The 17,866-nt window shown below is 41.1% G+C and overlaps 1 long non-coding RNA gene across 1 annotated transcript; it reads right to left on the bottom strand.

Annotated features, from left to right (window-relative positions):
- Positions 1 to 5,542: 5,542 nt before the first annotated feature.
- LOC118169953 lies at positions 5,543 to 16,683 on the bottom strand. Its single transcript, XR_004752388.1, has 3 exons — positions 16,580 to 16,683; positions 8,627 to 8,725; positions 5,543 to 5,571 (listed from the first exon to the last, which is right to left on the bottom strand). It is a non-coding gene; the product is annotated as an uncharacterized LOC118169953 (long non-coding RNA).
- Positions 16,684 to 17,866: the final 1,183 nt, after the last annotated feature.

Raw genomic sequence — 17,866 nt, 5'->3', positions numbered from 1 at the left:
ATCAGTCAAGGGATTTTATTTCATCATGCCTTGCTTAGCTTCAAAATGATTTTCTACTTCAGTGGACTTTGTGGAAGGAAGAGTTTTATGGTGCATATCTGTATCTTCATTTTGAATTTGACACTAAACTGCAATTATATACTGTGATATAAATATTCATAAACTGCTGTCTCCATGGGGAAAATATTCATCTTAAAGTAAACTTCAGTAACAACTGACTTAATAAAACTCTTGAACATCAGAACTGGCTTTTTGGGGTGTCTGAAGCAGTATGTTATTGGATGGTGCTAATGAAATTATATTAAAACTAATACAAAGTTTCTGGTGGATTTCATTGCAGAAATGGAGAAGTGACAGAGTTCAGATGAACAGAGAGACAGAGAGTATGGAATCCAACCAAACAACCTTTGAAATCCTAAAAGCAGCCATGAATCAGTGATTTTGTCTGCAAAAATCCGGGCAGACAATACACGTTTATCGTAATTAATTTGACCTGCTGAATACATTATACAAGTGTTAACATTTTATACTTTATAGACCTCTTTCTGTGGAAAGCATAGATTTTAGCTGATTCATGAAGACTGATGAAAGTATTTTAAAAAGTTTTGTAAGTGCATGATTAGTACTGCTTTTGGAAAAAAAATGCAAATGTTGTATCCTTACTTTATATTTGTCTGGTTGTATAAACAAATTTGATTTAATAAACTCTAGAAAGGAATGGAAGCAAATAACCCTTATAAAATAAAATAAAAAAAATCCCTCTAAATTATGCATTCAGATCACACCACAGTACATAGTGTTCTTGCATGTTTAATGAAAATAAAAATTTCAACAACTTCCAGATACCACTGGTGAATAAAATATAAGTATTTTCAAACATCCATCTACTCTTTACATTCATGAATGCTATAGGCTGCATGTATAGAGCACCTGCAGCTATGCTGTGGTTGAAACTCCAAGGTGCTTACAGCACAGACAGGCCTCTCCAACCCATTACAGGCAGTACTCAATGCATTCCATTAAAGATGTTTGTTCAGAAAGAAATATATTGGTTTAAGTGGTCTGACCGAAGCACAACATTAGCAAAGTGGCTTTCTGTATATATGGTCAGCTGTGTTCCAACAGTGTAGGTATGGAGCTTTGCCGTAATGAAGACATCTTGATACCTCCACAAAGCTGTAAGGAGATGACAAGACAAAACATCTGCTGCTCACCCCAGACTTTATTTGTTTATTTATTTATTTATTTATTTATTTGTTTATTTATTTATTTATTTATTTTTCTGCTGGAGAGGAACAGGCTCCGCCAGAGGGCAATTTGTCTTATCTAGTCGGGTCAGATAAATCAACTTCCATGGGTGTGTACTTCACTGTACCGGCTAGAAAAGGGAGTCAACAGTCTTAGATCTAATTTTTAGGCCAATAAAATTTTTAGCTCCCAGCCAGGTGAGATGGATCCCAGATTCAGTTATTCAACGAAGGATTGATTCAGCCAGGTGGTTTCTAGCCCACCAAAAGCTGTCTTGAAGGTTATGATGGTCATCCAGGGTTGCTCCACAGAGGAAATGGAGATGCCCAGGAAGAGGAGGCCCTCTGCAGCCCTCGGGGCTGAACCGCACTCTGGGTCAAGAGTCTCAAGCTGCAAATATAGACTATTGCAAGTGTCTCAGCCTGAAAAGCTTAAGCAAGAGGAAATCTACCCATAGCTGCAGCTTTTAGAAAGTATAAGACAAGCATTAGGAAGTACCCAAGAGGTTTGTCAAGTGAGCTGCTGTATTTGCCTGCTTGTGGCAAAGACTGATGAGGGAGGTATCTGTATTTCCACGGTGCATTTTGTCATAAAAGTGGTTCCCTCCAGATTTCATTGAACTTAAAATGCCTTTGTGTTTTGTTACAGACCATTTTGTGTCCCCTGATCACCTAGACCTGACTTAAACCCCATGAAGAAACAAAACAAAACAAAACAAAACAAAACAAAACTCCAAATATGGGCTTTTCATTCTGTACTGGCAACTTTCTCAGGCACTGCAGTGCAGAGCAGGCACTGTGGAGAGAGTAACCTTCACGAACAAGCAAGAGGGTGTTTAATCCACATCTCTTTTATTCTCGTACCCTTGCACAATCTCACTTAGTTTTCTTCTTTTATTAGCACAATCGTCTAATCTTCCCTGGCTACATCCTGAAATGCAATGTAAAAAAACATCTGAGTAACAGTAACAAAATGCTCATTTTGAAGCCGTAAAGTTCTTCTTAATTCCACAGATGGAGCTGTATTGTTGTATACTAATCCTTTTTTATTCCAATAATTTCTCAGTACTTGGATGTTTCATGTATTTATCCTAGAACTTACCCACCCCCCCACTCCCCGTCCCACCCCCCCCCCAAGAAAAAGAAAGAAAAAAATAAAAAGAGCAAAAGAAAGGAAGTAAAATCCAGCTTCCTAGAGATCTTCCATAAATTGTCATTCCAAGATTATCGTATTAGCCCAGTAGATTAGCTTGATAAATGGAATATAATGCTCTCTCATTTTAGCTAATGCTGCTTTACCAAAATGGCTAACAAACTTAATTCTACCCAGGGCAGGATTACCTGACTAAGTAACTGAGTAATTTTGTGTATTTACAGATGAGATGAAACAGATCAGCTCATTTCTTTGCTCTATTTGCATTGCCTACTTGGAGATTATTTGTCCTTGGACATGCTCTGAAGGCCCTCATTGCCATTGGCAGCAGGCTGTGGCAATCTCTCACTGCCCAGAACGTTTCACCACTAGGTCCAGCAGCTGGAGGTCCAACCTTTGGGCATTTCAACCAAACCTCTGGCCACAGGCCCTGCTGCCCATGCTCACCTGTCCCTGCACAAAGCAGGACAGCCACTGGCAGGATGTCCTGGATGAGAAGTGCTCACCATCAGTTTGCCCAGATCATGGAGGTCTCAGCCTCCCCATTTCTGGGGATATCCAGATGGCATCTGGATGCTTTTAGGTCTCACCTGCCTTCTTGAATGATGGCAAACCCCCTGGGGAAGGGGCAGACCTGCCTCTCAGTTTGTGCTTCCCAACCCAGACTCCAGAGTCCCTGGGCAACTTCCCAGCTGGGACATCCTGAGGTTGATCTGGGAAGCATCACTCTGCCTGCATAATCTCACGTTTCCTCTGCAGCAGAGAACTGCAGGCTAGCAGGCCTGTGCCTAGGCTGTGCCAGGACACCAGAGCCAAATCCCTCTGGGAAGCAGTAACAGCGCAGTCACTGGGTGAGCAGCAGGGCTATATTTGGCCCAACCTGTAGTAAAACAGAAGCCAGTGAGGGGGCAACTTCCTCTGAAAAGAAACAAACTCCAGACCTTGTCATCTCCTTAATTATATGTTCGCTACCGACAGTTTAAACAAACAGTTCTTTTTTTATTTTATTTTATTTTATGCTCATCATTACTTTGACCATGCTGTGGAGCCTTATGTATTTCAAAAGCTTTCTCTGCTAGCAGAGTCTTGAGCAGCCACAGCAATGCTGCTTTGAAGAAGAAATGCCAGCAGTGAAAAACTTATGCAGCTTGCTGCTGGCTTCAGACAATCTCCACAGTGTTGAAAATCATGGGGGGACATGAAAGAGGGAAGATTCAAGCCACAAGAAGAGACTAATGGGAGATCAAATTACTTATACTAAGAAAGTTCAGGGTGGGGGGGGGGGGGGGGGATGCTAAGGATAAGCAAAGAAAGAAATCTCATTCTCAAGGAGTTTAAATTATTAAAGTCCTAGTAAAGAATCCACTGCAAAATCTCTTCTACTCTCAGGCGCAGTCAAAACCAAGTCACATATGAGAAAAGAGCTGAAGAACAAACTAATGACTATCTACATGACAGCACAGAAGTCTCACTGGGAAGGAATAAAATTCTTTATTGAGAGCTGTCTTACAACACTTAAAACTTGCTCTGTAGTGCTTTTGTCCATGGATTTTAAATCAGTTTGCTAAAGAGCCCAAGTTCCCCTGTTTTACTAGGGAAGGAGCAGAGAGAAGTTAGAGACAAACCTTAGAAGTGTGATCACTAGTTTTATTTACCCAGTTTGACATCTCTGCAGCCTGCTTCTTACAAGGTGGAGGACACCACAGATTTCATCTCATTAATTTGTTTTGGAAGAATCTGAGCCCGACTGGCATGACCAAATTCACCCAAAGTAACAGGAGAAGAGCGTGAAATAACAAGTGTCTTTCACAGTTCATCTTGGCCTCACTCCCTAAGGAATATGTGCGAGACATTAGTTCTAGTCAAGCCATTTTTACAAAAAACAAGAGCTAACATATGCAATGGGAAAAATAAGAATCTGAACGTTGAAATCCAACTCTGTTAGTCTGTCTGTCTTAAAATAGCCTGCCCTACAATAACAACGCTGCTATGTTTATATAACTGACAGTGGGAACATCAGGCAGATTTGAAACATGGCCATTTTTGAGACTATAAGGTGTTCTTATACTTTGGCCACTGTCCTTTTCCAAGCAGCCTCTCTGCTCTTTGGGAACTGGGATGTGCAACCTGAGCAAGCCAAACGCAGGCTGTAGCTGGACCAGGCGGTGAGGGTCTGTCAGGGTCCTGGTGCCAGACCCAAATCACACCGAGCATGAGCACGGGGCCTGTGTAACACTCCTGTAGCTCAGCCTTCACGCTGCACCAGCAGTGCTGAGGTGCAGCCGTGTGTTGTCTCTCCGCACCACTTGTAGTTTCTGTCAGAAACTGCGGCCTGGGGAGACCAGAGGTATTCTCCTCCAGGCTTCAGCACTGATACAGCATTAGTGAATGAGGAACTCCAGGCCCCCTGACTTCTGCAGGACAGTGTAAAGGACTAAGCCCTGGTGAAACAGCTGTGTCCATCCCTGAGAGGCCATCTCTGTCAGCCTTTGGTTTGAGTTAAAAACACACACTTCCTTTCCCAAATGACACTTGGATCTTGTGAAGGCTGTTGTACTGACAACCGGCTTTGATCAGCAGTAAACCCTGTGTGAAGAGTGCAAAATATGCAGCCCTGGCAGCCTGCCTAAAGCCTGTTTTGCTGTAATTTGCCTTGAACAGGAGATATGGAAATGATGGTGAGCCAGCCATGGAGACAGGCCCAAGGACTGTGAGATGCACTCAGTAGGGTGGACATGGGGTAGGGAGCCTGGGCCTGGACACTGGCAGTAGACTCTGGGACCGGAGCTGCAGGAGCAGCTGGAGAATGGAAAAAGAGATACGGTGCCCAGCAGGTTGTTGCAGACTCCAAATGGGTCAGGCAAGGCCTGGCGAGGGAGGTCTGTAGAACCAGAGGGTGGTGGGTTGATCTGGATCAGGTGGAGGCAAGGCTCATGCATGCAGACCTCTCTCTTTCTGCTGAAACTGTGAGAAACAAGAGGTTAATGCAAATTCCACTGAATGTAGCTTTCCAGATAGGCAACTCATTTCACTGATGAAAGGATATATAATAAAATAACTGTCTAGTGATAAGCCATTATCAGGTTGCTGATTTGCTCTCATTACCATTTTAACATTCCAGACTATTTGCAGATCATTCGTGTCAAACTGTTCTACTCCTTTATATCAACACTGTAAAATAGAAATAAACACGTGCTTCACATTTAGGAGTTTTAATCTCTAGGTTGCTATTGTGTTTGGTGACTATGTTGATTTTTCCTATTGGAAGAAACTACCTCAGCTCTTCTGAGTTTGTCCTGACAAGTCTCCCTTTAAAAAAGGAGAGAAAGCTTATGTACAGGTTTTTCAGCTCTAAGTATAGAGGCTTATTATTATCATTGAATATTTCCAGGCACCTTTAATAAATGGAACAGTTTCTATGCTCTTATTCACGTGCATCTGTTTATCCTCTTGGAGTCTTACTTTGTCGCAGGGAGTTCCCAGGTTCAAAGTCCAGCCAGTATGAAGACGTTATCTGATTAACTCCATGCTGTTAGTGATTGAAATAGAAATTCAGTACTGCAGGAAAAGAATGTAGTAGTTCCTGCTATAAAACCTATTTCATAATACCAGCCGACATATCTGGCATTTTAAATACTGTTTAGCATACCATCTTATACTAGTTGATTCCAGCTGTGGCAAGTAACCTGATACATCATGGCCAGGAGCAGCTCCAAGAATAATGCAAATATTGCCAGTTGCTGGAAGTCCATACTTGGAGAAGTGTTGCTCTGTCCTTCAGCATCAGCTGGTTTTATGCTTCTTCCTTCTAAGAGTATTTTTTTTTTTTCTTTCTTATCCATTCATAACTCAGCCTGCTGTGAGTTTCTGATTCACTTGTCAGTGGGTATGTGCTGGTCTTCCAGTTTTGGGGAAGAAAGCAAGCTTCACTTTTAAGTTGACTAAAACAAAAATTTGTCACCTTCATATATAAGCATGGTTCCTATTGACAGCAATGAATACTAGGTCTGGGAGAACATTGGGCATTTCCACACAGCAGACAGTTGCATTATTACTTCTGAGAAGGTAGGTGCACCTGTGCCAATATGTAGATGGGGGTGCGTTTTTGCACATGTAACAGATCCCCATGTACTATCAATATGATCAGAGGGGAAGATCTGTTTTTTTTTTGATTAAAAGTAAAAAACATTAGAGTGGTCCAGGGCAAAATCAATATTTAACTACTTGATTTTAATTATTTCTACCATCTCAAATATCTTGTATTTTCCATTCTTTTCAATGACTGAAAGTAAATACAAATGGCAATACTTCTACATATTGTCAATGGAAAGAAAAGACAGGATTAGGTGTTTCATCTGTACATAAATATTTTATCCAACTTTTTAAGGACTTTATTATCTGTTTGAAAACACCTTTCCAAATTATTTGGGATATGGATTAAAAAAAAAAAAAAAAAAAGTATGGAAAGTCAACAATATACAATTCAAAACACATATGAAGATTTTTCTCACAAGCAACTCGGTGCTGTGAAGAGACTTTTCAAAAACATTAAAAGTTTTGGTGAATGCTCTGCATACTGACAGAAATGTCCTTCTCGCTTTAGTGTATTTTTAAAAATCAAATAATGGCTTTGCATGCTTAGCTTAGAGGAAACTGCTTTTTTTTTTTTTTTTTTTTTTTTTTTCCAATCTGTCATCAATTCTGGGGATACCTGTTTTACTGGAAATGTTTTCACTGATTTTCATAGTTGGAGTTCTTCACTTACATAATATTGTATTTTTTTTTTTGGGGGGGTGCGGGGGGGGAGAAGGAGGGGAATAGGATGTTGACCTCTGCAAATGGCAGTATTAAATTTTATGAACTTGGCCTATTCTATAAGCATTAAATGAAAGAAATATTATGTGCAATACTCAGACAGGAACTTTTGAGGCCTGCACAATGAAACTCTGCCAGTCAGGAAATCCGTAAAACAACTGACTCAGGCATGAGAATCCACTTCACTCTAAATCCGAGACTGGTTTATTTAGAGACATTAGACTAGATCTGCTCACCTCTGGATTGCCAAACATAGCCTGCCCCAGAGAGGAAATGGCAGAAAACACCTGGAAAATGGTGACTAGCAGTCATTAGTGGAGACTGCAATCCAGGTCTGCATTAAGACAAACCTGCATCACAAAACACAAACCTCACTATATATTAATTGACAAACACAAACCTCACTATATATTAATTGACATCCTGTCTATCACAAGAGAAGACAAGGAGCAGAGTCATCTGTGCCCGAGCTTGTGACTGACATTAAGAGATGAAAATGATGTGTACCACCTCCCTGGCTGTATCCTGCCAGCTCTTGTGTTGGGTGTGCAGACTTTTCTAGCTACCAAGACCACCAAGGCCACGCTCTTCTTTAAGACAGGTTGTTCCCTCCTTGGACAAAGGGAGTATGCCATATCCCAAAGCCTCATATCGCAGAGCTTGCATCCAGAAAGGACTTGGAGTCAGTGGGGTGCCTCAATACAATTGCTTATGAGAGACTGACCTGGCAGACAGGGATACACTGAGCACAAGAGTACTTCATCCACACATTGCCCAAGCCTTATTTGCCAAGCAGTGAAGCATTATTATTATTTTTCTGCCAGCACTATCATGCCTTGCATGTTATCTACTCTTTGTGGAAGTTTCCTGCACAAGCTGAATTTCTTTTATTCATGCATTTTTTTCTCTTTCCTGTCTGTCAGGTTCTAGTGAAAGTGCTACTTTTAGATGCACCAAGTGATCATTGGTGCAACGCTGACATCCTGCCTCGAAAGAGCACACTCAAGGTTTTCATACTATGACCTGGTTCCTGACTTTGCTCTCTGAGATAAAACTGCATGTGTTCTCCCCTCATGAGTAAAATAGGAATGCAAAATTCACAAGTGATTATAACATTTTATTTAAGTTTATAAAAAGCAAATAAAGCAAAGAAAGAAGAACCTGTATACCAGTCTGTTACCAATGCCACCTGTGTGGGGAGCAACATGAGAAAAAACAAACCCCAACTTCAATCTATTGTCTTTTTTTCACAAGAAAGACAGAGAAATTTTAACTGTTTTATTGAATACTCTCTGACTGGATTTGTGAACATATGAATATTCTGCAAGTGAACTGTTCAAAATAGCAAGGGCTGTGGTCCATCCTAAGGCATATAAGGACATCTTAGGTTAATGGCCCAGATTCATCTCACCTATTTCAGGGTCTGATCATGCTGCACATGCTCTGTCATCAGTAAGGGACATAGGCATCTTCCAGTTGGCTAATTAGTCCACTGAAGTCTCTCTGTTGACTGGAAAGGAAATCAGGGTAAGTACATGCTTCACTTAATTAGATGCCTCATTTCAGCAAGATGCAGTAAGTGCCAGCTAGCTTGAAATTATAAACCCAAGAGCAGAGTCTGGCACTGCTTGCGTATGGTATTAAACCATAAGACAGGCATCCAAGTTCATTCAGAAGAAAACCTCACATTACTTAAAGTGTTAATTAAATTACATGTTGAAGTAACATGTCTTTACCACTACAAAGGAAAGGTTTACATTCTTTGTGAATACTGGTTGGTGCACTCATGCCTAAGAATTGATAGCCTTATATATGGGATCCATTAATAACCATAAGTAGCAAATGACACTAAAAAGCAGTAACTTTTTGTTGCAGCTTTAAACTTAGTGAAGCTATCAAACTATTCATTGCATTGAAAGCCCATGTCTTACTGCAGCAGCAGTACATTTGGATACAGATCAAACAGCTCTGCAAGTAGCACAGTTAGAAGCTTTAATTTATGTCTTAACTCGCAAGAAGTCATAATTACAACCAGCCCTTATCAATGATCTGTCCAGTCCTTGCTTAAAATTAAAATAATCTTTTGTGTACCTGATTAGTTCTGAATTAAGAACTACAGATTACTGATCTCTTTACTTCTACATGCCTCTTTTATTGTTCTAATCTCCTTATCCTTACATTTTTTTTTTTTTTTTTTTTTCTCTCATAGCTCTTGTGCAGAGACCCATAACAATTTGGGCTAAGGAGGTATTTGCATCAATATTATATCAGTGTGTTTTCACTCACTTCCATCTTGTGTAGGCAACCAAGAGCACTATATAGTTCTTAGGGCCAAATGCTCATCTCTTTACTTGTGCTCTCCACTGCTTTACCTCCTGACATGCAACAAAGAAGCCAGTAGGATCACCTTTATGGGAAGGCTGTACTGATGGTTTGAAACCATGCAAGAATCTGGCCTCCATGGTTATATGAGATGTGCCCATAAAGACAATTTGGAGAAAATGATGATTTGACAAATGTAGACTGCTGCTAATAGAGCTACTAATTACATTCTGCAACTGTACTATTAGGTCAGATGCATATATGGCAGTCATGAAAATTCTGATTTTGATAGCTGTCATGTGCATTAACTTAACTCTTCATACATCCCTGTGGTCCAGTGAAACAAGGAATTAGTGGTTCACCAAGGACATATAAAATAATGCCAGTGTTTAGGAGGGTCTTTCCCTCTAAGTTCCTGACATCTTTGCTCCTTCATATTATTTTTCTTTGGTATTTACATTTGTGGTTGAAGAGTAGAATTTCAAACCTTCAGCTGTGAAAACTAATGCAGTGCTTATTGCAAGTAACAAGGTGGCAAGAACAAATATAGGCCCAACATTTGAGCACCCACCTACACCGAGAACCCAAGCAATCTTCTCTGTCACTACTCCTTACCTACAAGAACCATCTCCAAAAGGAACAGAATAATCCAGGCTACATGCTCATTTACTACGCAGTCTTTCAAATGCGGTTACCACCAAGGATACAGTTCTTGACAATTTTCATGAGATATCCAAAATTATGATGTCAGGACCAGAGTCACTTTTTATCTTCCTAGGCTTTAGCCTGGAAAAGAGAAGATTGAGGGGAGACCTCACCAATGTACACGAATATCTGAAGGGAAGGTATCAAGAGGATAGAACCAGACTCTTTTCAGCAGTGTCCAGTGACAGGATGAGAGGCAACTGGAGATGTTCAGAACCCACCTTGATGCCTTGGTCAACTGCCTGCAGAGAGCTGAAAGATTCTCTGAATACCAGAAGCCACCCAAGACATCCAGAATGAGGTAAATATTGTTTAAAAAATAGTGAACATTTTCCAGGTGATTAAGCTTATGGAACATATGCTGCAACTTCCTTGCTGCTGCAGTTTCAGCACAAGCTATCAGTTAGTGATCTGTCTGGTCGAGACTCCAGGCTCTGACATTCTTTGGAGAAGACTCTTCATTTTTGTAAAGAACAGCTCCTAGTCCTCTAAGGACAATTTTAGCAATAGCAGATGCCTCTGTTTCCATGATGATAGTGTTTTTATAGGATGAGGCCAAGGCCTGATCCTCCTTTCCTCCAAGATCACCATATAGGCAGGGAGTAGTTTCACTGAAGTGAGAGGAAACCTGCAAGGGCAGAACTAATGCAAGTCAGGGGGGAAACCAAAGCACTGCAGAGTCATTTTTAGCATTAGCTGTGACAGATGTGAGTCTGAAAGTTGCCTCCCTGCCACCATGCATCACCCAGCAGGCTCAGGCAGGGACCCTGCCGTGGTGGAAGCAGATGTTTCAGTGACAGCTTTGCGGCTTCCCTGTCTCCTTAAAGACAACTGATACTTAAGGAATGAATACTGAACTTCTCTAGAAATGATCTTTCTTGTTAATTTGCCAGCTCTTCCATTTTCCCAGATCCCTCAAATGCGAAAGCTTTCTACCCAGGGAAATGCAGAGCTTCATTATATGGGATACCCTTAGGGAGAGTCATAGCTAGATGTGGAGACATGGACATACTTCAAGCTATTTGGAAGTTGTTGTAAGGGGCACAAGAAGGGAGAATCCCTCCATCCTCCACATGGTCCCAAGAGGCTGTTTGGCAGGGCTCCCACACGATGGGGCCAGCTGGGCAGGCGCTCTGTGGCCAGTGTGCATGACGTGCTAGGGAAACAATTCATCTTCGTTCCAAATTATCTGCCATTAGTCACTGTGTACATGTACTCGGCAATTAATCCGTTCTCTTGCTGGAGGGCTGGTTTGCTGTGATATTACACAAATTTCTCCATCTGCATTTGTCTGCTACCATCAGCAGCTTCGCTTTGGCTTTCTCCCCATTACACTCTCCCCTTTTACACTCTTTCAGAGCCATAGTGTAAAGTCAGACACTAACCAAGACCTAATCTCTTGGATGAGGTTAATTTATAATCACCCAGTTGTAAAAATCTGTTGAAGATGATGCTGCTGCCTGTTTCTGTACCCCGTGGTATAGTGATACTTCGGGCAAAAAGATCAACAATGCAGGCAGCTGTGATTACAAGAGCAGCCATTAACAAACTCGTGGAGTGAGAGGTCAAAGTACACGGCTTCTGACCATTTACCTTCAGATGAGTGATCCTGTTTTTACATTCAGGCACATGTGGTGATAGAAAGTGAGTTGGCATCAAACCCTCCACCCAAACACCTCAAAGTAACTCAGATGTAGGCTGATGCTACTTATATTTTGAGTTGCAGGTAGTCATCAGCCCCCTGACGTGAGATGCAAAGACAATTTCCAAAATGTTTGGGTTTCTTTATACTTATTTATTGCTATGTAGGATTGGAGATATGTTGCCTTGATATTATTTGTTTGGCTTTTTTCATAAACTGAGATGGGAAACATGTTTTTGAATGAGAATATTTGAAAAAAATATATTTGATGCACAGATGTATCTCATTTGTACTGTTTTTAGGTACAAAACTTAACAAATTGATTTTTTTCCACACGTTTCAAAGGAAATATTTCTAGTTATTTAATTCAAAAATAATTTTTGCTTCAAAATTTGCAATTTTATTTTTATTTCCTTCTGATCTTTCAGAAAACTATTAGAACTAATGTTTCTTTGGAGTAAAATACTTATGTATGGACTTATTATTTATGTACTCGTTACCTCAGTTCAAACCCCGATTGTCAAAAATGTGGCAGTCTCTTTCAAAATTAGCACAAGTCAGTAATTCCTGTGTGCAAAACACAATTAGCACAGCCTAACTGCTACAGCCAAGAGTCTTGCAAGCATTACAGTTGGATGCCTGGAGAAGAATATGGACGAGGAAGTCCACACAATTAGAGAGTCCAGATTTTCCTTTTAAAATCTCTGTAGCATTTGCATAATTAAGCAAAGTGGATGTAATATTAAGGAATGCCACCTGGGGAGGGATCTCTCTGAAATTACACTTCATGCCACATGATGCTATTCTGCATGGAGCGGCTTGGATTTAGCCAGCCCCAAGAACAGCGTTGTGTTGATGTCTGCCACTGTGGCCTGGTTAATTACAAAGCTAATATAGAGGAACGCAGACGTGACCATGGGGTCTGCAGTGTCCCTGGGATGCATTTTTGCAATTCAGCTGTTAAGGGAATCTCACACTGCAGTTTTGCATTTCCTAGGCTTATTTTCCCGGAACATAAATTTTCTGAAAACTTCCATCTTTTTTCATCTCTAAATACTATCTTATATTTAGGCGAAATAATGATTCTAAATTAACTGTCATTAAGCTTTTCAGCCTAACCATTCTCTTTGTGTTATTATGCAAGTATGAAACTGTGAGCCAATTTCATCTGTCCTCAAACATTTTTTTAAATGCTTTGAGCTTTGCCAGAAAGGGAAAACAGTTTCAAACATCTTAAAAATGAAAGGTTTTTTTTTTTGTGTGTGTGTGTGTGTGTGTTTGTGTGTGTGTGTGTGTGTTTTGTTGTTTTTTTCCCTACATTTTTGGTTGATTTGCCAATAAAGTGAAAAACCAGCCTGTCATACGACATACATTTGCCATACGTCACTACGGAAGGAATAATTTTGGTATTTGTTAAACATGCAACTTAGGGGAGGGAAAGCAAAATCTTGAAAATATTAAAAGAAAATCAGTAAGCCTAATGTTTCTTCTATTTCTCTGTAGTTCAGTCAAGTGGAATTATTTGGAGTGATGATGAAGATACCCCAAAAGCTATGTGTTTAGCTCATCTGGGATTTAGCAGGAACCTCCTCCATACTTCTTTCTCTGTCTGGGACATGCTCGTTGTAAACATCGACAGAGTATGGGTAAAATATTGTTTAAACTGAGCTGCCTTTGTAGGGCAACACAAACAACTGCACAAAGCAAGACAGAGCGGGAACAGCCAAGCGTAAGTCAGCTCCCGTGTCTGACGCCTGCAGATCATATGGTGCATGACCCAATTCACCACCCTTGATCTCAGATCTGCTCCCCTGGCACTAAAATGACTTTGGCTATGTTACTATTGTTTTCTCCTGGCAGGACTGTGGGAGGAAAGCATTTTATTGAGAGATTAAATTGGCTCCAGATGGCTAAGCTGGCCTTTCAGACCAAACTCCTGTCTGGGCTCTCATCATCTCCGATCTCGGGCACTGCAGCATGCTCCTCCTTGGCCTTGGCAAACCCAGGCTGACACCTGCTACACCAAGCACTTTCCTCACTGGTGCCTAACACAGAACCCCCCTCAACCTCTTCTCCCCAGCACAGGTGCTTGTCCTTGCTGGTGTAGCTCCTCAGTGCTCATTCCCCTTCCCTATCACCACTGCCCCCATCACCTGGCAAACTTTGCTCTCCCATTAGGTGTCAGGAGGGAACCTTCTCCATCCCCTTTCCCCACACTGTTAACCTCTGTTGCTTACTTGCTAATTTTTAAGCCAGTTCCCCTATAAGTACTTCCCTGTGTGGAGGATGCTCCTGTTAACAACATGCAAAGCCACCTCGCTGTCCTGGCACTGTCCTCCTTGCTTTGATGCCTGTGGATTCGGTGGCTGCCCAGCTGCAGTAGGTAGACAATTCTCTACAGAAACATGCACTGGGAGGGTTTCAGAAAACGTCTGGTTTTAACCTGCAGTTGCACCAAGATTTACTGTGCACCCAGTGGCAATGGTTCCATTCAAAAAGAAGAATATCCTGCCTAAACGTACCAGCAATCAGCTCATTCCCACTGTTTGGAGGGGACAGCCAGGCCCCTTTCCTCCCTCTTCTGCTGCCACTCAGGCCACAGGGATGGGAGCGCACAGGCACACTACCTCTGTGCCACATCATCTCTCTCGAGCAGTCAAACATCTTTCCTGGACAGTAACTGCTTTTGAATAATGGATCACCACAGCAAGGCATGCTAATGATCTATTATTCAAATGACAGCAATATCCAAAAAAGAAAATGCCACAATTGTCTTCTGTTTAACACAGGATAGCAATCAAACTCGAGGCACACGGGTGGCTGCATCCCTGGCACCACACATCTGGTAGAAGAATGCCAGCTTTGCAACCTTTAATTAGTACTTAATAAACTGAAAAGGTGCAATTTACACTTCTGATTTACCTCGAGGAGCAAGCTGTGTTCCCCTTGCTGCCTCTGCCTTTGCAGACTTCAGCCCTTCCCGTTTTCCTTCTGCTTTAAGCAGCAGCCAGGAGAAAATACAATGGCATCTCTCAGCTGGGCAAGACAGTCCATTTATTATGATTGCTAGCACTGTTCTTGCAGCAAGCTAGCAAAGCCAGTCACATGCCTTTTTACATATAACACCGAGCTGAATTGATTTAAAAGCAGTATTTCAGTGAAATGTGTAAGCAGAGGCAATGTTCTAGGATGGTGCAGAAACAGTCCTCCCACTGAAGTGAGTCTCCATTTGGCTGCTTTTAACCTGGTAAGAACATGGTCTTTGTACACTTCATGTGATTATTTCAGGTTGCTAAATCTATCCAGAGAAACACATCCCCATGTCTACGGGGAGGCAATGCTCCAGTTGTTAGGTGGAGACTGAGGACTCGGTGCTTTTAGGCTAAAGCTGGCTGTGTCAGTCCTTCCCTTTGCTAGTTTTAGCAGCTTTCACTACATATTTTATATATATCTTCTCCTTAAAATAGACTTTAAACATACAAAAAGGAAGCTATGTAGGCATCTCTGCAGTCCCTTATGAACATCAGGAAGTTGGTTATTTCCATTCACTGAGCGAAGGCAGAGCACGGGGTGACAAATCACAGCTCACAACCCACTGTACAATGGGGCACCAGTCACCAAGCAAGCGATGTTAAAAAACATACAGCTTCTGCCAGAGAGCAATAAGGCTTTCAACTGTTTCTGTATGTCCAGAAAAAGTATGAAGAATTTTAAGAGGGTTTATTATTCGCAATACAAAAATGAGAGGTCACTAAATGTAATTGTGAGAAAATTAATGCAGAGAGCAGGTTCATAATATAAAGCATTTAAAAACACACAAATATTCTTTTTGTTCCAGAACAAAGATTTGCTGAAAAACTATTTCAAAATGCACTTGTTCTGGTACTGTAATCGTTCTACCTCTTCCAACAAATGAATCCACCTTCTTATGCCTCTAAATACTGTTTTATATTCAGCCTTAACAAGTGCTCTTGAATTAGCTATCATTAAGCGTTTTAGCTTTGTCATTCTCCTTGTGTTACTGTGCAAGCATAAAACTGACAGACCAATTCAGCTGACCTCAAGCGAATGAAGCAGTGTTGTGTATAAAGACCTAGAAAATCACAGCGACAGCTCTTGTTGAATTCAGCAGGCTCACGGTTTCACCCAGATGTTCTTCTCTAAGACTGTGTGTTCCTGAAGCTATGAAGATACTGGATTATAAGTAACAAAATATAGGCTGATGACCTCCCGCTGAGGTGCAGATCCTTGCATAGTGGGTTTCAGCCTACCAGCAATAGATTTGCATTTCTTAGTTGCCTTTTAATCCATGCATACCTGTGGATAATAAGACTGAAAACCTGGTGACTGCCAAATGGGCACAGCCCCATATGTGAATGGCCAGTCCAGGGAGTGGCAGGAGCTGGTGCTGGGCAGCTGCAGAGCCCAGTGGGGCAGCCTCTGTACGCTGCAGGAGGTGCTCTGGAGCTATCTTTTCTACCAGTTTTATTTTACTGCTTCCCAGTAGGACATCTTCAGAAGTCACAATGTGATTTAAGGGTTTAAGTCCCTGTGGGTTTCCCTGCTGAAAGCCTTGAAGCTTCTCCAAGAACTGTGCAGAGCTTCTTCACCATTAGTTGCAAGAATGTGGTGCATCCAAGAAGTGTGGAAGTTGAGATTATTCACATATTTAAAGGTGTCTGAGCTGATACAAACCTCTCATAGGTTGATGCTGATCCTTTTACAATGCCTCCTGGATCCGAGTGCTGGCTAATGCAGATAGGCTTATTTCCCTGGGAACACAGCCATCCCATCTGAGCCTATAAAACATGAAAACACAGGTACTTATAAAAAGAATAAAAATACAAAATAAATAAAATTAAAAGTGCTATGTTGTCTTTCAAAGATCTTTGCAGAGTTTTGTGGTATCCAGGTACCATATTGTGCAGCATCCCCTGCAGATCCTGCTGTGCCCACAGAGGCAAGTGGGTCAGCAGGGCTCCTGGGGCCCACTGCATGCTGACGAGTTCAGTTTTTATGTACTGGGTCTGCTAATGGGAGAGCCTCTCTGGTCTCCAGTGACCAAATACAGAGATATAATAGCTGATGCAGCAGAGGAGATGGGTCTACAAAACACAACTGTTTGGTGATCACAGAAGAAAAGTCCTTAATACGGACTTGCATTTATTTCTGCTTTGAGCTTTGAAGGGAGAGAAAGAAAAATCCAGCCCTGAGCTTCCAAACACTAAACTTAGATAAAAGAAAGAGAGCTTCAGGGAAGCATTAATCAATTTGCAATATGTTTCATTATTTAAAAAATTAATTCTCCTGCTAAATTAAGTTGAATCAGTAGCTCATTTTAATTCGCTGTCTACTGCAGTGAAATCCATCCTCATCTCCTGACCACTCTCCTGGACTGCAGTGGGAACCACAGTGTGAGGTGAATTTTTGGTCTAAAAAATTAAGCAAACGTAATACTTTGGTTATGACTATTTAATTTAGAACACAGGAGGCTTCAGAAACATCACACCAAGTCCAAATCCATGGCACATTGAAGAATAGGCTGATATGCTAACAGTCCGTATCTGTTGAATGACTTATACAGGAATATACATTTTGCACTTGGGGACTTTCATTTTTCCACATCTTCCAGGATTTATAATAATATATTAAAGATTTTTGGTTCCAGAATTGCCTTTGAGTTAATGGACAAAGTCTAACAAGTCCTGTTAGCCACTTCTTAGCCCATTAAACTTTTAAAAGTAACAAAGTATAAGGCTGTGGTATGAATTAAATAAACACCTGAGATATAATTTTCTGTGAGTGTCAAGATATTTATTCTAAAGAAATAACAATCCCAATCGTTTTACATTTTTAATGCTTTCTGCTTCAAAAAAAATATTATTGCACTAGATCAGACAAGTAGTTGCTAGTTTGGAATGTGAAAGTAATCAGGAAAGCTAAACAAATCTTTTAATTTATGGAGAATAACAGAAAATGTTG

This window comes from Oxyura jamaicensis, chromosome 1, assembly GCF_011077185.1.
Source record: "Oxyura jamaicensis isolate SHBP4307 breed ruddy duck chromosome 1, BPBGC_Ojam_1.0, whole genome shotgun sequence".
NCBI classification, from domain to species: Eukaryota; Metazoa; Chordata; class Aves; order Anseriformes; family Anatidae; genus Oxyura; species Oxyura jamaicensis.
The sequence above is the reverse complement of the archived record's forward strand: the minus strand, read 5'-3'. Positions and strand labels throughout refer to the sequence as shown.